The sequence below is a fragment of the Schistocerca americana genome, chromosome 6 (assembly GCF_021461395.2).
Source record: "Schistocerca americana isolate TAMUIC-IGC-003095 chromosome 6, iqSchAmer2.1, whole genome shotgun sequence".
In the NCBI taxonomy this organism is placed as follows: domain Eukaryota; kingdom Metazoa; phylum Arthropoda; class Insecta; order Orthoptera; family Acrididae; genus Schistocerca; species Schistocerca americana.
In genome coordinates, this window is record NC_060124.1 from 187,705,054 (window position 1) to 187,724,101 (window position 19,048).

Genomic DNA, 19,048 nt, shown 5'->3' on the forward strand with positions numbered 1-19,048 from the left:
ACTGAGATTGTTTTTTAGAAGGCATAGACGTGGAATTTTCAGGACGACGTGGCCAGCTGTAGGGCAGATGTTCCCAGTTGAAGGGGGCTCTTACATTTTGGAGATGTGTGGACGCGCGTTATCGTGGAGCAAACTCACTGCCTCTGTGAGCATTCCAGGCCGTTTGCAGTGGTGGACTAGCGTAGCCAACGGAGTGTCTCACAATACATACCACTGTTAGAGGTGTACATGGCATGTCTTCGCAGTTGTGAATACGAAAAACCATCAGGTTTATAAGAGAATGGCGACAATTTAAATTTTTGCTGCCGCGCGGGATTAGCCGAGCGGTCTTGGGCGCTGCAGTCATGGACTGTGCGGCTGGTCCCGGCAAAGGTTCCAGTCCTCCCTCGGACATGGGTGTGTGTGTTTGTCCTTAGGATAATTTAGGTTAAATAGTTTAAAAGCTTAGGAACTGATGACCTTAGCCGTTAAGTCCCATAAGATTTCACACACATTTGAACATTTTTTTTTTTTTTTTTGAAATTTTTGCTGGACTGGGACACGAACCTGGATTTTCCGTTTCAAGAGAGCATTTTAACTGCTTTGGCTGTCCGAACACGATCCACAACCAGACCCTAACTTCCATATGTTGTCCTTCCTGGTGACAACCTGTACATGTACACACATTATGTAATTCCCGTACACAGTAGAACATTTTAACTGAATATAAAGATATGAAGACGGCATCTGTTCTTTTGGACATGTCCGAAAGAATAGATGCCATCTTCATATAGTTTAAGGCTAACCGGCTGATGACCTTAAGTGCGGGTGCACACGATTTGCCTGAACTCTTACGGGACTCGGTGGATTGTGTGCCGCGAGTAATGGCTACAACGGCAGGGGCACTACGAATGTAGTGTGTGGACTATAAGTTGAGAATGTGGGTCTCACGGGGAGCGCCCCGGCGATAAATCCCTGCAGTCGCACTATCCTCTGTGCCCTCGGTGGCTCAGATGGGTAGCCGGCACGGCAGCTCAGCGTGTTCGGTCAGAGGGCTGCTCGCCCTCTGTAATAAAGAAAACTGAGTAAAGAAATCAACGATCAACTTGAACGGATATCTTGTGAAGTCCGCTCAGACCAAACGCAACGAAAAAAAAGGAAGGATAGAGCGACTGCCATGTAAGCACGAGATCCCGGGTTCGAGTCCCGGTCGGGGCACACACTTTCAACTGTCCCCGTTTATGTACATCAACGCGCGTCAGCAGCTAATGGTATTGATTTAATTGTAATTTCATTTTAACTGAACGTCACTGCTCGATATCTGTGGATAAATAGGACATAGCAGAGAGCGCAGTAATCTTTGCTTCCTTGGGCGACACATAGAGGAAAATGTTCGGTCGTGTGCCTTAATAATGGCTGTAGTCGTTGCAGTGTCTGTTCCTCCAGACATGCAAGCAAGTCAAGAGGAACATTGCATCGTTTTTTTAGCAAAACAGGCACTGCAATATTATTACGACGTTTCGTACCTTCCAATTGAACAAATGGACTATCTTCTGGCACCTTGTAGTTAAGAACAATAACATTCATGATTCTTCCGGTGCAAAAATAATTTATTGGGCAAGGCTGAGTAAACTGAGGCATCTTCCACGACTAATGCAAGAGCCCACGGAAGTAGATCAGCCGGCCGCGGTGGTCTCGCGGTTCTAGGCGCGCAGTCCGGAACCGTGCGACTGCTACGGTCGCAGGTTCGAATCCTGCCTCGGGCATAAATGTGTGTGATGTCCTTAGGTTAGTTAGGTTTAAGTAGTTCTAAGTTCTAGCGGACTGATAACCACAGCAGTTGAGTCCCATAGTGCTCAGAGCCATTTGAACCATTTTTGAAGTAGATCACTTGAGACCAAACAGGCGAAGATACATCAGGAGGCTGCCTACTGAAATGAAAAGGCGGGGAGACTGTTACCATATGCTACTACCAGAGGCGAAATACAATTGGCTCAGCACAAAGGCAGAGCCGCTGCAGCCTGGGTGGCCTGATTGCTTAATGGACGAGCCGTTATGGCTTACGTGAATAGAATCGATGCCTTAGCAAAGATGGATGGGCCAATGCCGTATAAATGCTCGTTATTTCTAGTCAGCGAGCTCTGAGGGAGACCTGAAATATACTATACCAAGTTGTACAACAAGCCATCACGTCCGTACTTTGTAGTTGGTACCAGCAGCCCTGCTGCTCGCGTTGAGTCGAATACTGTCGACTTAGAGCCTGCCAATCGGTGGGTTACCTGTGGACCTGTCTCAGCCGCTGCCGGCCTCCAGCCCTGGTGGTCATAGTTCGAGCGCAGGACGGTGCAGCTGCTCAGCCATCTGCGCTTATGCGGACAAAGACCTTGCTGTTCGCCACTCCTAGTGTTGCTGTGAGTCGTCCCATCCACGCTGGTTCCACGGTGTGGTTCTGCGCACTTCATCTTTTGCAGCTGGGCAGCCTCTCGTCAGCGTTGTGGGTCGCCATCCGCTGCTTTGGTCAGTGGCCTTGCCGATTTGCTGCCGTCATCACTGCACTGGCCATTTGACGCTGTTCGCCGCCGGGCCACCTGCTAACGGCTGACCTCTTCGCAGGCAGCCTACTGCTTGCGCTCAAAGGGCATTGGCTTCTCTGAGTACCATCAGGATGACTGTTGTAATACAGTGGTTCCCAATCTGGGTGTAATTACCACATGAGGGGTAAAATTTAATTTTAAGAGGAGTAAGAACAAAACTATTGCCGGCTGGTGTGACCGAGCGGTTCTAGGCGCTACAGTCTGGAACCGCGCGACCGCTACGGTCGCAGGTTCGAATCCTGCCTCGTGCATGGATGTGTGTGATGTCCTTAGGTTAGTTAGGTTTAAGTAGTTCTAAGTTATAGGGGACTGATGACCTTAGAAGTTAAGTCCCATAGTGCTCAGAGCCATCTGAACCATTATGAACAAAACTATCCGATTAAAATATCATTACTGTTATCACTATTTCGTGAGATTGTAACACTGATTACATAAGTTACCAATAACTACATATTTTTCTCAAATACTATCATTAACATGCGACACAATGTGGTGGACGTTACACTTTGTGAAACGAATGTGTGAACATCTTCCTCACGTAGTCCACCCACTACACACGTTCTTTGTACTTGCCCCCTTCGACAGCAAACTTGAGACGTAAATTCTTAACTGTCTCACGAAAAAGACTTCCTCGAGTTCTGGGTAGTTCCTGCAAAGAATAATAAATTGCTTCAACAGTCACACAACAATAGATAAGCAAACAAATTTATAGCACAACACAACAGTAGCTATGTAATGACTGCTACTCTGCTGTGGGGTTTATATATTATTATTATCATCATCATTATTATTATTGATGTTAGTAGTAGTGGTGGTGGTTGTAGTATCATTATTAGTGACAGTGGTCCGACACAAAGAACTGGAAGCCTTAAGCCTTCCAGTTTCTGCCAGTTCAAACGTAAGAAGTCCAGCAGTCAAGTGACTTACAAACTGTAAGTGTAGTGCACACATTTTAACTCTGTTGATTCTAAATAGGGGTGCTGGGTGTGGGTGACTCACGTATTGCTTTGGAGAGGAGTGGTACAGAGGAAGTATGGTTTGTAAGAAATGTCTGTCCTCACTGTAGATCGTTGCCTTTCTTTTCTGAGAATGAGTTGTAGACAGCACTTGCGATGCACTGAGAATTTCTTCGTCATTATAGAAAAAAAAGGTTGTTAAAATGAACAGTGCCAATTATCTCACTGTTGTTTGTGTTTTAAGAAAACACCTGTAATAACAAAATATCGTTTATCGAACCTACCTGGCAGATTAAAACTGTGTGCCGTACCGAGACTCGAACTCGGGACCTTTGCCTTTAACGGGCAAGTGCTCTAACAACTGAGCTATTTTTCTTCTTCTTTTTTTAATCTCATTTTGTTTGCTTTCGTTCGTTGTATCTGATCGGGGTGGACGTCGTAAGACACCCGTTTAAGGTCATCGTTGATCGATTAACTCAGGTTTTTTTTTTTTTTTTTTTTTTTATTTTGTCTTACAGAGGACTGCTAACCCTCTGACCGAACACGCTGAGCTACCGTGCCGGCTGGCTATTCAAGCACGACTCACGTCCCGTCTTCACAGCTTTACTTCTGCCAGTACCTCGTCTCCTACCTTCCAAACTTTACAGAAGCTCTCAAAACTTTACAGAAGCTCTCGTATCAGCGCACATTCCGCTGCAGAGTGAAAATCTCATTCTGGAAACATCCTCCACGCTGTGGCTACGCCATGTCTCCGCAATATCCTTCCTTTCAGGAGTGCTAGTCCTGCAAGGTTCGCAGGAGAGCTTCTGTAAAGTTTAGAAGGTAGGAGACGAGGTACTGCCAGAAGTAAAGCTGTGAGGACCGGGCGTGAGTCGTGCTTGGGTAGCTCAGTTGGTAGACCACTTGCCCGCGAAAGGCAAGGGCCCAGAGTTCGAGTCTCGGTCCGGCACACAGTTTTAATCTGCCAGGTAGTTTCATATCAGCGCACATTCCGCTGCAGAGCGAAAATGTCATTCTGGATATCATTTATCTTTTGTGATTTTAAAAATAAATGTGTTCAAAGAAAATTCCTTTTCATTCTAAAGGTTAATTAGACCCTAATGTTGATAATGAAAGTAGCAGGGGTGGGGATGCTATCTAATGTCTGATTGTACTCATCACCCTTAGAAAGGTTGGGGACCACTAAGGTAGCTGAACAATAAGTGAATGTTTTAACACTGATGTTTCCATGACGACTCGTCAGATGACTACCGGGGATCAGCTCAACTCTCAGATGAACCCTCCACAGTAGAGGTTGTCAGGCCCCCTACATTTTGTGTCAGAATGATCTGGCGCCCTGACATTTCAGTGCCAGAGGAACCTCTCTGGCCGCCATCCCTGGAGAAGATGGCTCGACTATTACAGTGTTGCAATGTCACCAATACACAGTGCGCTGAGTGCAGAAGTCTTTGTTGTTGTTGATTCTGTTTGGCGGCAAGAGTCACGGAGGGCCAATGGGTTTTCATCAGGTATTTAAACATAGTTATACGCGGGCATAGTTAACTCAAACAGTTTTCTGGGAATGGATTTGGTTTTGAGCAAGACGTATGGATTGTGTTTGAATATGTACGTCTGCAACGAATTGACGCATGGTGCAGGGAATGGCAATTGAATCTCAATGTAGACAAGTGTGATGTCCTGCCAATACATAGAAAGAAAGATCCTCTATCATTTAGCTACAATATAGCAGGTCAGCAACTGGAAACAGTTAATTCCATAAATTATCTGGGAGTAGGCATTAGGAGTGATTTAAAATGGAATGACCATATAAAATTAATCGTCGGTAAAGCAGATGCCAGACTGAGATTCATTGAAAGAATCCTAAGGAAATGCAGTCCGAAAAGAAAGGAAGTAGGTTACAATACACTTGTTCTCCCACTGCTTGAATACTGCTCACCGGTGTGGGATCCGTACCAGATAGGGTTCATAGAAGAGATAGAGAAGATCCAACGGAGAGCAGCGCGCTTCGTTACAGGATCATTTAGTAATCGCTAAAGCGTTACGGAGATGATAGATAAACTACAGTGGAAGACTCCAAGAGAGACGCTCAGTAGCTTTTGTTGAAGTTTAGAGAACATACCTTCACTGAAGGGTCAAGCAGTATATTGCTCCCTCCTATGTATATCTCGCGAAGAGACCATGAGGATAAAATCAGAGAGGTTAGAGCCCACACAGGGGCATACCGACAATCTTTCTTTCCACGAACAATACGACACTGGAACAGAAGGGAGAACCGATAAAGGTACTCAAAGTACCCTCCGCCACACACCGTCAGGTGTCTTGAGGAGTATGGATTTAGATGTAGATGTAGACCTTGGACGACTGGAAAACTTTGGCCTCGGAATGGGCTTTTGTTGAAGTTTCGAGAACATACCTTCACCGAGAAGTCAAGCAGTATCTGCTCCCTCCTACGTATATATCGCGAAGAGACCATGAGGATAAAATCAGAGAGATTAGACCCCACACAGAGGCATACCGACAGTCTTTCTTTCCACAAACAATACGAGACTGGGATAGAAGGGAGAACCGATAGAGGTACTCAAGGTACCCTCCGCCAAACACCGTCAGGTGGCTTGCGCAGTATGGATGTAGATGTAGATGCAGATATAGTCATGAGTAGCAATTCAGACGGAACGTTACGTTAGAATTGTTGTGTTAGTATATTTAAGAGTCCTTATCGTCTGTTGGGGTTGAGTGTAACTTTCTGAGGGTCAACAATGTAGCTTTTGATACCATATGCCCCTACCCTGGATAAAACATTCTAAATTTTAGCAGGCCAAGTAGCTGCGTTACAGGAAAACAGTGCAAATATTTCTAAGCAAATAAAGGCTGTGGAAACAAATCAGCCACATACAGCAGAGAAAGTAAAAGTTGAGAGGGAAAGGAAACGAACGTGTCGTAATGCAGTTACTCTAGAAGAAGCAGTATGGCGCTTGGTGGGCTTAAGACGCCGAGAATGTTTTTCCAACAGTAAAGACTTTAGGATTTTGAGGGAGCGTGAGGGATGACGAAAGACGAGTGCTTACGCTGGAACAGAAAATAAGGAGAGATAAGTTGATGGAGTTTATGTGATGCGGGAAGTTTTATCGTTATAGAAGTTAAGGACAGTAATGTAGAATTATTAGCTCCAGTATCAGAAATTATGCAGTCTGAAGGAGCTGCAGCAACAGTCGAAGTAAGTTTACGTTGTACTGAAGTAAATGAATGTGCGAGTAGCAATGTCGGTGATACTGATTTGGGAGCAGAAGTATCTATAATGGTTAGTCTTTAGAGATCTGGAACCTGGACCAGATGTACAAGGAAGTACATCTGTCACTGATTTTTGCATCGTTCAGAGTGTCACTGCAAACGGTAATTTTGTGGGATGCACAGGAAGCTACTGATGATGTTACTTATATTGCGAATGTTGTAGATAATAAAATGACACAGACACATTTATTTCCGAAGAACACAGATTCGTCGCCACCTGGTAAGACAGTGGCTCGTCAGAAGGGAGAAGGGAGAAAGAGAAGAAAGAGGAAGGATGCGTGTGGGGCTGATGATAGGGCCGAAAACACTGAACACTTTCAGCAATGTGTAGCTGAGGATCGCTGGAGGTCCACAAAGCAGATGATAATTACAATGTTACAGGTACTGAGGATAAGAAAAAGCGTCGTGTAATTTATGGTAGAGCAGAGTGAAATTCTTGAAGACATTGTTTCAGCCGCAGGAGACCACTGAAAATGATGCATTGTCGCAAGGGCCTCTTTTCCTGAAAGTAGAGCCGCCTAAACCGCGTAGGACATCATTAAGATTCAACTTACACGATAAAAGAAAGTTGGTTTTGATGAGCAAAGGCACAAGAAAGCGTGGCATTGCAAGAAGTAGTCAATCCGTAATTAACGTTAAAGTATTTGGAGTGGTAGTAACGTAAGTAGTTTTTGTATGCACTTAGTTTTTAAGGACATATTTTCCGAGGAAGTGTGAGGATAACTTTCGTTCCAAAACCGAAGTTCCAGATGATGTGCTAAAGAAGCGAGTTAAGAAACCTCCGGATAAAGAAGGAGAAATGCTGAGCATGAGAAAGAACTGAGCGAAACTATTTACTATTAAATGATTTCTGAGGAATTTGTCAATGAAGGAAAATTTGTTGATGTACTAGTTTGTGACTGATGACGTAATGGAATGATGCTTTTATGAGGAGAGACTAATTATACGAGTACAAAGTAACGTTTAAAATTAAGGAACAGTCAATTAACGTTGTGGTTTTAAGCTAAACTAGTTTAAGAGAGGAAACCAAATGTATTGTATATAACAGTCAGCTAGTAAGATGTGTATCGAGACATAGACGAATTACTATGAACTGGAACTGTTGGGCCGGAGTTCTTGAAGGAGGGAGTCGCATTGCGTCACAAATTATTTACTAGACACGGCTGAGGAAAATTAAGACACCTTCCACGGCTAGTACAAGAGACTGCAGAAGCCGATCAGTTCGAGCCAGCCAGGCAAAGTAACATCAGGGGCTACCTGCTGACAACCAAACAACTTTGGGGGAAATTAAAAGCAAGGACGGTAACATTAAGAGTGCAACGGGAATTCCATTGTTAAATGCAGAGGAGAGACCAGATGAGGGGGACAACTTTTGTAATGACGTGACAGAAGAAGAAACAGTAACCGACAGATAAGAGATATGGAATCCAGCATTAGAGACAGAATTTAAAAGAACTTTGTATGACTTAAGATGAAATGAGGCAGAAGGGATAGATAACATTCCATTTCTAAAATCATGGGGGGAAATGGCGACAAAACGACTAGTTGCATTGATATGCAGAATGTTTGAGGCCGTCGACAGACCATCCGACTTTCGGAAAAACGTCTTTACACTATCCCGAACATAGCAAGAGCCGACAAGTGCGAGTTCTGAGGTTGGAAACAAGACTAAAGAAAAATCAAGACACGTTGATAAGATTTGTCGAACTAGAGAAGGCGTTCGATAATGTAAAATGGTGCAAGGTGTTCGAAAATCTGATAATAATAGGGTTAAGCTACAGGAAAGACTGTAAATATATAATGTGTACAAAAACCAAGAGTAAATATTAGAGTGGGAGACCAGAAACCAAGTGCTCCGATTAAAAAGGGTGAAACCCAGGAATGTAGCGTTTTTCTGCTACTGTTCAACCTATATATTGAAGAAGTAATGACAGAAATAAAAGAAAGAGTCAAGTGCGGTATTAAAATTCAGGGTGAAATGACATCAATGACATGATTCGATGATGACATTGTTATCCTTAGTGAAAGTGAAGAAGAGTTACAGGATTTGTCGAATGGAATGAACAATTTAGTGGGTACAGAATATTGACTGAGAGTAAATCGAAGAAAGACGAAAGAAATGAGAAGCAGCAGATATGAGAACAGTGAGATACTTAACATCAGAAGTGCGGATTACGAAGTAGATGAAGTCAAGGGATTCTGCTATCTAGGCAACAAAATAAATCATGACGGGGCAAGGAGGACATAAAAAGCAGTCTAGCATTTGCGAAAACGGCATTCGTAGCCATGAGAAGTCTACTAGTGTTAAACATACAATGGTGTCTAAAATTAAAGGAACAATCGAAAATTTTCCAGGGTTCCGTTTATTTTGTCACGAAATAGTATAAGGAGGTGATAGTAAAGTAGAAACAATGTAAAGAATACAGATCATAAAAATGCTATATGCGAAATGGTAGACAAACACGTTTTTCGTTTTTTCCAACTTAACGGTTTTGCACACACATTCCGACAGCTGGTTAATGTACTCAGTATGGGGTGTAACCACCTCTGGCAGCAATACAGGCCTGAAAACGACGGGGCATGCTGTGAATGTGGCCAATGTCATGTTGAACAATAACGCCCATTCTTCCAGCAGAGCTGCTCGCAAGTCTTGAAGAGTGGTTGGTGTATGCTGACGTGATGCAATCTCTCTCCCTAGTCATGCCAGATATGCTCAATGGCCTTCAGATCGGGAGAGTGAGCAGGCCACGTCATGCGTGCAACATTTCCTGTTTCCAAGAAATCATCAATTGCCCGTTCTCTATCGAGCATTATTGTCTGTCAATACGAAATCTGGGTCCACGCAAAGGCGCAACAACCGTACATGACATCCCAAGATCTCGTCACGATATGTGACAGCAGTTAAACATTACCGATCCACACGTGAAATTTCTTGAAGAGGTGTTCGAGTAGTCCACAAAAATCCCTGCCCATACTATTGAGGATCTTCCTCCATATCGGTCTTTCCACAATGCTTGGGTCCAGAAATCGTGTTCCACGTTCAAATGGCTCTGGGCACTATGGGACTTAACATCTGAGGTCATCAGTCCCCTAGAACTTAGAACTACTTAAACCTAACTAACCTAAGGACATCACACACATCCATGCCAGAGGCAGGATTCGAACCTGCGACCGCAGCAGCAGCGTGGTTCCGGACTGAAGCGTCTAGAAACGCTCGGCCATCGTGGCCTTCTGTTCCACGTTCCTTCCAGACCAGATGCGAATGCTTGGAGAATCATTCTCCAGAGCAAATCGATATTCATCTGTGACAGGAATATTGGCTCCCTGTTCGATGTCCAGGTGGTATGTTGACAACTCCACTTTAGACGTTCCGTTCTGTGAAGACGCATAAGAGATACACATTCAGAAGGTCTCCGACATAAAGGCCACCCTGTCGAAGCCTTCTGTGACCGTTTGTCTCGACACTACACGTCCAGTGGACGCTGCGCGGTCACATGTCATTTGCCGTGCAATACTAAGGCGCTACCGTCGTGCCCTTACAGCCAAATAACGCTCCTGTCTTCCTGATATCAAACATGGTCGGCCCTGCCGTAGCCTTTGGGATACTGTTTCGGTCTCTATAAATAATCGCCTCTTGCGAGAAACAACAGAACGATTCACATTAAGCCATCGGGCCACATCAGTTTGCGAATGTATTGCTTCTATTCTTCTTATGGCCCTCCACTGCAGAGAGTCTGGTAGGCGTCTTTTTAGTGCCATACCGCCTCGTCAGTGACTGTATACACAGCGATTGTGGATGTGGGACTACCCAGCACACATATCCCATTTGACAGGTGCTCTGACATTATCGCTGGCGTGGTTGCCCATTGGTTGGAACGCTATCTTCCGTGCAGAATACGACTGTACGGACATCTTATACTGCGAGTTAGACACAAGGCAGGGAAATGGCGTTTTGTAGCTTTTATTTTGGACACCAATGTAGGCTTTAATTTGAGGAAGAAACTTCTGAGAATGTATGTTTGGAGCACGGCTATGTTTGACAGTGAGACATAGACTGTGAGAAGACAGAAACAGAAGAGAATTGAAGCATTTGAAATGTTGTTCTACAGAAGAATGTTGACTGTTGGTTGGACTGATAATGTATGGAGCGAGGAAGTTCTCCGCAGAATCGACGAGGAAAGGAATACATGGGAAACACTGACAAGAAGAAGGGATAAGATAGGATGACAGGACATCTGTTAAGACATCAGGGTATAACTTCCATGGTACTAGAGGGAGCTGAAGAGGGTAAACACCATGAAGATGGTTCAAATGGCTCTAAGCACTATGGGACTTAACTTCTGAGCTCATCAGTCCCCTAGAACTTAGAACTACTTAAACCTAACTAATCTAAGGACATCGCACACATCCATGCCCGAGTCAGGATTCGAACCTGCGACCGTAGCGGTCGAGTGGTTCCAGACAGTAGTGCCTAGATCCGCTCGGCCACACCGGCCGGAACACCGTAGAGATTGGAATACATTTATCGAATAATTGAAGATGTAGGTTGCAAGTGCTACCCTGAGAGGAATTCGTGGCGGGACGCATCAAACCAGTCAGAAGACCCTGATGGCTCAAAGAAATGAAAAAATAAATAAAAAAAAGAATCAGGTAAAGGGACCAGGGGTGTTGACAAAGCAGGAATGCAGTGCCATTGTGTCATGGTAACCATATTGCTTCACATTGGAGTCCTGATTGTGTTATGACACGACTTTAGTGAGAGAAACGAATTTTGTAGCTACTCGATGATAATCCAAGCTCTTGCAAATTGCAAATACTCCTTATTTCTAGTGACAGGTATTGCAGTCTCCAGACACTACCTGCAGCGGGGGCAGGGGAGGGGGGGATATATGGGGGACTACGAATCCGCAAGGAATAGCAAGTTAGCACCTCCATATTCTGCCGCTGCTATCTGCGGTCCAGCTTTTCGCACTGAGTCGAATGTTGCAAACATCTGGGCCACCTGCGTGCCTTCCTCGGACGCTGCCGGCCCCCTGCCCTGGTGGCCTGGCTTCTAGATGAGGGCAGTGCAGCTGCTGAGCTGCCTTCTCTTATGCAGGCAAACTGCTTGTGCCTGCTGCTGCTTGCGTGGGAAGACACTGCTGCTACTGTGAGCCATCTCATACACGCTATCCACGGTGCGATTCTGTGGGCCTCTGCACGCCCCGTGCTGTGTATCTGGGCAGCCTGCCAGGCTGTGATCAGCGGCCTCGCCTTTTCACGTCACTGATATCATCTCCACCAGCCATAGATGCTGCACGCCTCTTGGCAGTCTACTTACAGCTTACGATGTTTGGCTTCTCAGAGTATTATGACAATTGACGTTGATGGACAGTAAGTGTATGTTTTAACAATGATGTTTCATGACGACTACAAGGAATCCTCTCCCAGCTCCACTGTAGTCCGCCACAACAGTTGCTGTCACACCTCGACCTCTCCGATACTAATAGTGTATAGTAAATATTGGAAAAACTGCTGAATTTCATATAGAGCTTAGCATGCTGTCATTATCGGTTTAGTGTGCACAGATTCGTTAAAGCATTTTGCTTCCTGATAGATTGCGCCTTGATATTAAGTTAAACAGGCAAGCTGTGGTATTGTTATTACGTGTTGGTAATGCACTTTTGCTGTCTGGACACATATGCATTTTCGCTGCTCAAATATGTCTCTTGTAAGACCTGCCTAAGCATTTACAGGGTGAGTATAAATGAGGAAAAATATGTCGTGCAAGTTGTCACACACTGAGCTACAAACATAAATTCGTTTTCTGCATGTTCCTATGTCAATAAATGACAATGCAACTGAATGGTAAATATCTGGAAATGTTAAGTAAGACTTTTGAATGTTACTGTGCCCAGACATTGGCCTAGGGGACAGATAGGCAACAAGACACAACATGCGAGTGTTGTAGGTAGTCTAGCCGCTCACGAGAAGGCGAGGCATGCGGCGTCAAGGAGCGGTCTGCATGACACTGCAAACAATGACAGCGCCCACATCTGTCTCGTACAGGTTACTCTGGCCGGCATTATGTATCGTGGCTTGTTGACATAGGGAAAGGAACGTGAGGAGGGGCTGCGCTACTGTACATGCAATTTTATAATTTGGTTTTTGTGTTCTAGACTTAATTTTAAGAAACGTGTACACAGATGCAGAATACAAAATACAGCTACGCAGGTATGTGGCAGTTAATACAAACGAATACAATACAGCTGTACAAATCGAAACTAATGCAGAAACACATGACCAGTAGCTGCAATGGCGGTTTATGAGTACTGTTCGAAATGACGACCACGATGTGTGTGGCAGAGTTGAACTCTTCGCAGGAAGGATTGCTGAACACGATCCAACATGTCTGTATCTCTTTGCGTAATATCACAGGCATATTGTATTCTGCGTTGAAGGATGTTAACACCAACAACCTCTCCTTCATAAATCCCAGATTTCAGATGGCCCCACAAAAGGAAATCCAGTGGATTCAGGTCTGGCGATCTTGCTGGTCATGCTACAGGGCCTCCACGACTGGTCCATTTCGAAGGAAAGGCATTGCCCAGGTGGCGTCGCACTGTGCCACTGAAGTGAGCGGGGGCACCATCATTCATGTACCACAGGTTCATACGAGAGGCCAAACTAACGTCTTCCAACAGTTCCGGTAGTGTAGCATCCAGGAAACACAGATACTGCTCTCCTGTAAGCCTTTGTGGTAGCACATGTGGCCCTGTGAGATGATCAATAATACTACACCAGATATTGACACCGCGTCGTTGTTGGCACCCTCGTTCACTGTGCTGTGGGATTTTTCTTCCGCCCACTAGTGCCAATAATGCGAATTCACTATACCCTCCTTCGTGAAGTAGGCTTCGTCGGTGAACCGTATCGTTCGTGAAAAATGCTGGTCATGGGTCTGACGCCATAGGATAAAGTTGCAGAAGTCCAGCCTCCTCTGGCAGTCTTCCGGCAATAATGGCTGTACCTTCTGCATGCGAAAGGGATGGTAATGGTTTCTATGGAGTACTCGCATAACTGTAGATTGTGACATTCCGACTGCAGTGGCGAGAGACCTTGTGCTTATTGTTCGGTCCTCCGCAACAGTTTGTAACACTTTTTCTTCGTCATCCGCACTGTACTTCGACGGTCGGCCACGACCACAAAATCCTGGAGGTGCTAAACATGCACCATACTCCCTCAAGCGCCTGTCCACAGAGTAAAGCGTTTTGGCGGATGGAAGGCGCCGGCTAGGAAACCTCATGTGATACAGTTGCCTTGTAACGTGAGCTCTTCCATCTGCAATCCATCTGCAAGCCCGTAGGTGAGGTGGATGTCGGCGTATTCCTCGTTTGTGAAACTTGCCATGGTACTGTAGTAACACTGCGACGCGGCCGTTAGCAGCTGCCGACACGGCGAGTATCGGGCGGAGTGAGCAGCGCAGAGGTGTCGCAAACACGTCATTTACGCCGCGGTTTTACTTCCGCCGTTAACCACTCTTTCCGCTTACAGGACACACATTCCCTAACATTGGACTGTACACTCCGTTACCGCCGGCAAGCATGTGATTCACAATTGCTGATACAATTTCACATGCATTACGATGGGATTTGTTCTTTCTCGTATCTTTCAAACGCTGGTAGATACACATCACCTCATTGGTGTGTCATGTGTTGTATCTACGGGTGAATGACATGTGTTGATTGTATGGCTCGTTGGTATCTCGTTCAATGGTTAACAGGTGTATTTGTTTTACGTACGCAGTACAGTGAGGAGAAAGAAATTAACAACAGTGCGTCACGTGTTAAGCATAGCAGAATGCGGTCCTCAACATATTTTTCCTCATTTATGACTCACCCAGTACAAGCACTCCTTCTTCAGGCCACAAGTGGCTCATCGGGTCCATCCGACCGCCGTGTCATCCTCAGACGACGACGCGGATAGGAGGGGTGTGTGGCAAGTACATCGCTCACCCGGTCGGAATGATGGTTTTCTTTGACCGTAGCCGCTACTGTTCGGTGGAATAGCTCCTCAATTGGCATCACGAGGTTGAGTGCACCCCGAAAAATGACAACATCGCATGGCGGCCCGGGTGGTCACCCATCCAAGTGCCGGCCACGACCGACAACGCTTAACTTCGGTGATCTAATGGGAACCGGTGTATTCACTGCGGCAAGGCCGTTGCAACACCTGCCCAACTTATTCTTAATCTGCTCAGATCTCGAACCACGCCGAAAACAAGACACCTAAGAGAACTTGAAGCAACAGAAATGAAGTTCTTTAGATCTGTCGAAGACTGCAGAATAGAAGGCAAAATAAGTAATGAAGAAATAAGGAAAGAACTGAGGGTTCAGCCATTACCTAAAAAGTAATCCAACGAAAGCAGGATTACAAAGAGCATGTATTGTGTACGTTGCCGTAGGGAATTCCTCGAAGAGCGACGGAATGCAATCCCATTGGAGGAAGGAGTGTGAGAAGGCCGAAGACATGCTGAGGCCATGGCCAGAACGGCCTTAAGGTGTGATCCAGGATTGGTAGAAGAAAAAGAAGAAGAAGAGCAGACACCCTGACACCATCAGTAGGTTTCAAAGTCACAGCTTCAATTTTTTTAAGTGGTAATTAAAACTTTGCGAGTAACCTTCATGGACAGTTTTTACCCCCATACAACGTAAAACCAGTCCCAAGTTGCAAATTTAACTTTTTGTATTCACTCGATGACTAGTTGTCTGTATGCGCTGTAACTGTCCGTTGCACATTTTTGACATAATTTTCAAGTCTGCAGAAATACCTTTTTTGAGTATGTTAGGATGACGTGAAAACGAGTTTCTGCCGGTAACTAGTCATCGAGTAAATAAAAAAGGTAAAATTTGCAACTTCGGATTGGTTTTTTGTTGTACTGATTAACAGAAGCTGCTGACACACAGCTACTACGGCATGATGGACGTCATAGATGAAAAGCGAATTCCCCATGTCTGCAGGCTGTTGTTTCGCAGATTTACCGTATAACTCCGCTTGAAGCGAGCTCAGTGGCCACCGACAACGTGAGAACAGCTATGTCCATCACACACACACACACACAAATGTTCAAATGGGTGTGAAATCTTATCTGACTTAACTGCTAAGTTCGTCAGTCCCTAAGCTTACACACTAGTTAACCTAAATTATCCTAAGGACAAACACACACACCCATGCCCGAGGGAGGAGTCGAACCTCTACCGGGACCAGCCGCACAGTCCATGACTGCAGCGTCTAAGACCGCTCGGCTAATCTCGCGCGGCTCCAACACACAGATGATCGCCAAAGAGACTAGAGTGAGTGATCGATACGTAATTCTTTTGTTCACCTTCTATACTACTGATTTTCAAGTGTGGAAGTGACAGGTGACCTCGATCAATTTACAGTGCGTAGCTCCCGTAATGGCTGAATTCTGCCTTGGGAACTAATAATACCTTCATTCCCGTGCGCTTCTGCTGCTCTGCCGCCGTGCTGCGCCGGCAATTAGCAGGGCGAGAGAGTCGCGCGGGGCTGTTGAAACGTTGTCGCGGCTGATCCCTCCTTTGTCTGGCCACCTGCACTCTGGGCGCTCGGCGCCGCCCCGTAAATCTCAGCGGCTTTCAGCGTCGTCCGCCCCCCCCCCCCCTCCCTCCACCACCACCCGGACAGCGGGCCGCCCCCGGCCGTATATCACCGCTCTCGCTCTTCCGTACGGCCGTCTCTGCGGATCGCCGACGAGACACAACAGGCTCCACTAAATCATACCGCTGATGGCTCACCGGCCGTCCGTCCGTCCACTCTCACGTCTGCGCCGTATTATTAGAGAAGGCGCGCCATGGCGAAGGGCGCTGACTTCAAGCCCAATGATTCTGGGTGTCTTACCTTTTCACTACAATCTTGGCATGTCATGAAATAGAAAATATTTTATCGTAATTATAAAGTTTCACCTTGTACTACACGTGCGTAACATTCACATTGACACCCACATACAGCATAAATCATGCCATGAGAAAGACTTCAAATACGACGCATGTTTTTTTAAGTAAGTACCGTTTTGAAATTAAAAAAAGACGTGCTAAGATATTTCAATAATTTTATTTTTACATGAAAGCCTGTACCTTAATCTACTTTTCTACATAATTTCTGTCAATATTCAGGCACTTGTCATAACGTTGTACCAGTTTTTGAATACTCTCCTCATAGAAGTCTGCCGCCTGACTTGTTAAACACTGCATCACCACTGTTTTGACTTCGTCATCGTCTTGAAAACGCAGACCGCCCAGGTGTTTCTTCAAGTGCAGGAACTGATGGTAGTCGCTGGGCGCAAGATCGGTGCTGTACGGAGGATGATCTAGAGTTTCCCATCTAAAAGAGGTGATGAGATCTTGGGTCTGATTCGCCATATGCGGACGGGCATTGTCTTGCAGCAAAATGATGCCCTTGCTCAACTTCCATGGACTGTTGCTTTGATTCTGGTGTGGCGTAGGCCAGCTATGTTTCATCGCCTGTAACAATTTGGCTTAAGAAATCATCACCGTCGTTGTGGTACCGCTCAAGGAAAGTCAATGCACTGTCTAAACGTTTGGTTTTGTGCAAATCCCTCAACATTTTCGGTACCCAACGAGCGCACAATTTTCGGTAATTCAAGTGCTCGGTCACAGTGCCATACGAAACACTATGAGAAACATTAAGAAAGTCATCCCACAAGGAGGAAATCGTGAATCGTCTGTTTTCTCTCACCTTATTGTCCAATTCCTGCGCCAAACTTTCATTAACGACCGAAGGACGCCCACTCCGTTGTTCATCATGCACATTCGTGCGGCCGTCTTTAAATGCTCTCACCCACTTTCTTGCCATTCCATCACTCATAATGTTTTCTCCGTAAACTGCACAGATCTCACGATGAATATCGGTCGCTTTCAGGCCTTTAGCACTAAGGAATCTTATAACAGCCAGTACTTCACAGTCGGCGGGTCTCATGATTATCGGAGGCATCTTAAACACTCAGTGCACAATGTAAACAAGGAAGAATCAGACTGTAATGGCGTCAGTGCCTAGATTAAGGTACAGGCTTTCATGTAAAAATAAAATTATAGAGATATCTTAGCACGTCTTTTTTTAAATTTCAAAACGGTACTTACTTAAAAAACACGCCTCGTAGCTGTACCCTCTACTATCAAATTTGCATATGGAATGAGGGTAAAATTTATGAACGTCCAGCATGCCGTAGTAGCTGTGTGTCAGCAACTTCTGTTAATCAGTACAACAAAAAAACAATCCGAAGTTGCAAATTTTAGCTCTTTTATTCACTCGATGACTAGTTTCCGGCGGAAACCCGTTTTCAGGTCATCATAATATAATAAAAAAAGGTATTTCCGCATATGTGAAAACCATGTCAAAAATGTGCAACGAACAGTTACAGCGCATACAGACAACTAGTCATCGAGTGAATACAAAAAGTTAAATTTGCAACTTGCGACTGGTTTTACTTTGTATGGGGGTAAAAACTGTCCATGACGGTTACTCTTAAAATTTTAATTACCACCTCAAAAAATTGAAGCTGCGACTTTGAAACCTACTGATGGTGTCAGGGTGTCTGCTCTTCTTCTTCTTTTTCTTCTACCAGTCCTGGATCAGACCTTATGGCCGTTCTAGCCATGGCCTCACCACGTCTTCGGCCTTCTCACACTCCTTCCTTCACTGGGATTGTATTCCGTCGCTCGTCAGGGAATTCTCTAAGGCAACGTACGCAGTACATGCTCTTTGTAATCCTGCTTTCGATGGATTACTGTTTCGTTAATGGGTGAACCCCCAGTTCTTTCCCTATTTCTTCATTACTTAATTTGCCTTTTACTATGCAGCCTTCGGCAGATCTAAAGAACTTCATTTCTGTTGCTTCAAGTTGTCTTAGGTGTCTTGTTGGTAATATCCAACTTTCTGCTCCACATAGTGCCATGGGCAGTTCTGTGTCTGTATAACATTTCATTTGCGTTTCTCTTCCCGTTGTACTCTTCAATATTTTCCCGCACACACAGGGTGTCTCAGGGGGAATGGTCTATATTCTGGAATATGACAGGAACGAGCATTCAAAGCGGAAATGTCTGCTAACCACAGGCCCTAAAATGCATAGCTTAAGAGCTGCGAAAACTTCTTCAACTTCGATCTTCTTCTTCTGTAGTGGTCAATCCAAGGATTGGTTTGCAACAGCAACAATGG

General features: G+C 45.2%; 1 protein-coding gene and 1 pseudogene across 1 annotated transcript in view; one reads left to right on the forward strand and one right to left on the reverse strand.

The window, feature by feature from the left end:
- LOC124620041 (cell adhesion molecule 2-like) overlaps positions 1–19,048 on the forward strand; it is a gene marked incomplete at its 3' end in the record, with an annotated part of 210,558 nt that overhangs the window by 20,451 nt on the left and 171,059 nt on the right. The gene's annotated exons all lie outside the window — the stretch shown is intronic.
- Positions 14,907–15,024, reverse strand: LOC124620957 (annotated as a pseudogene).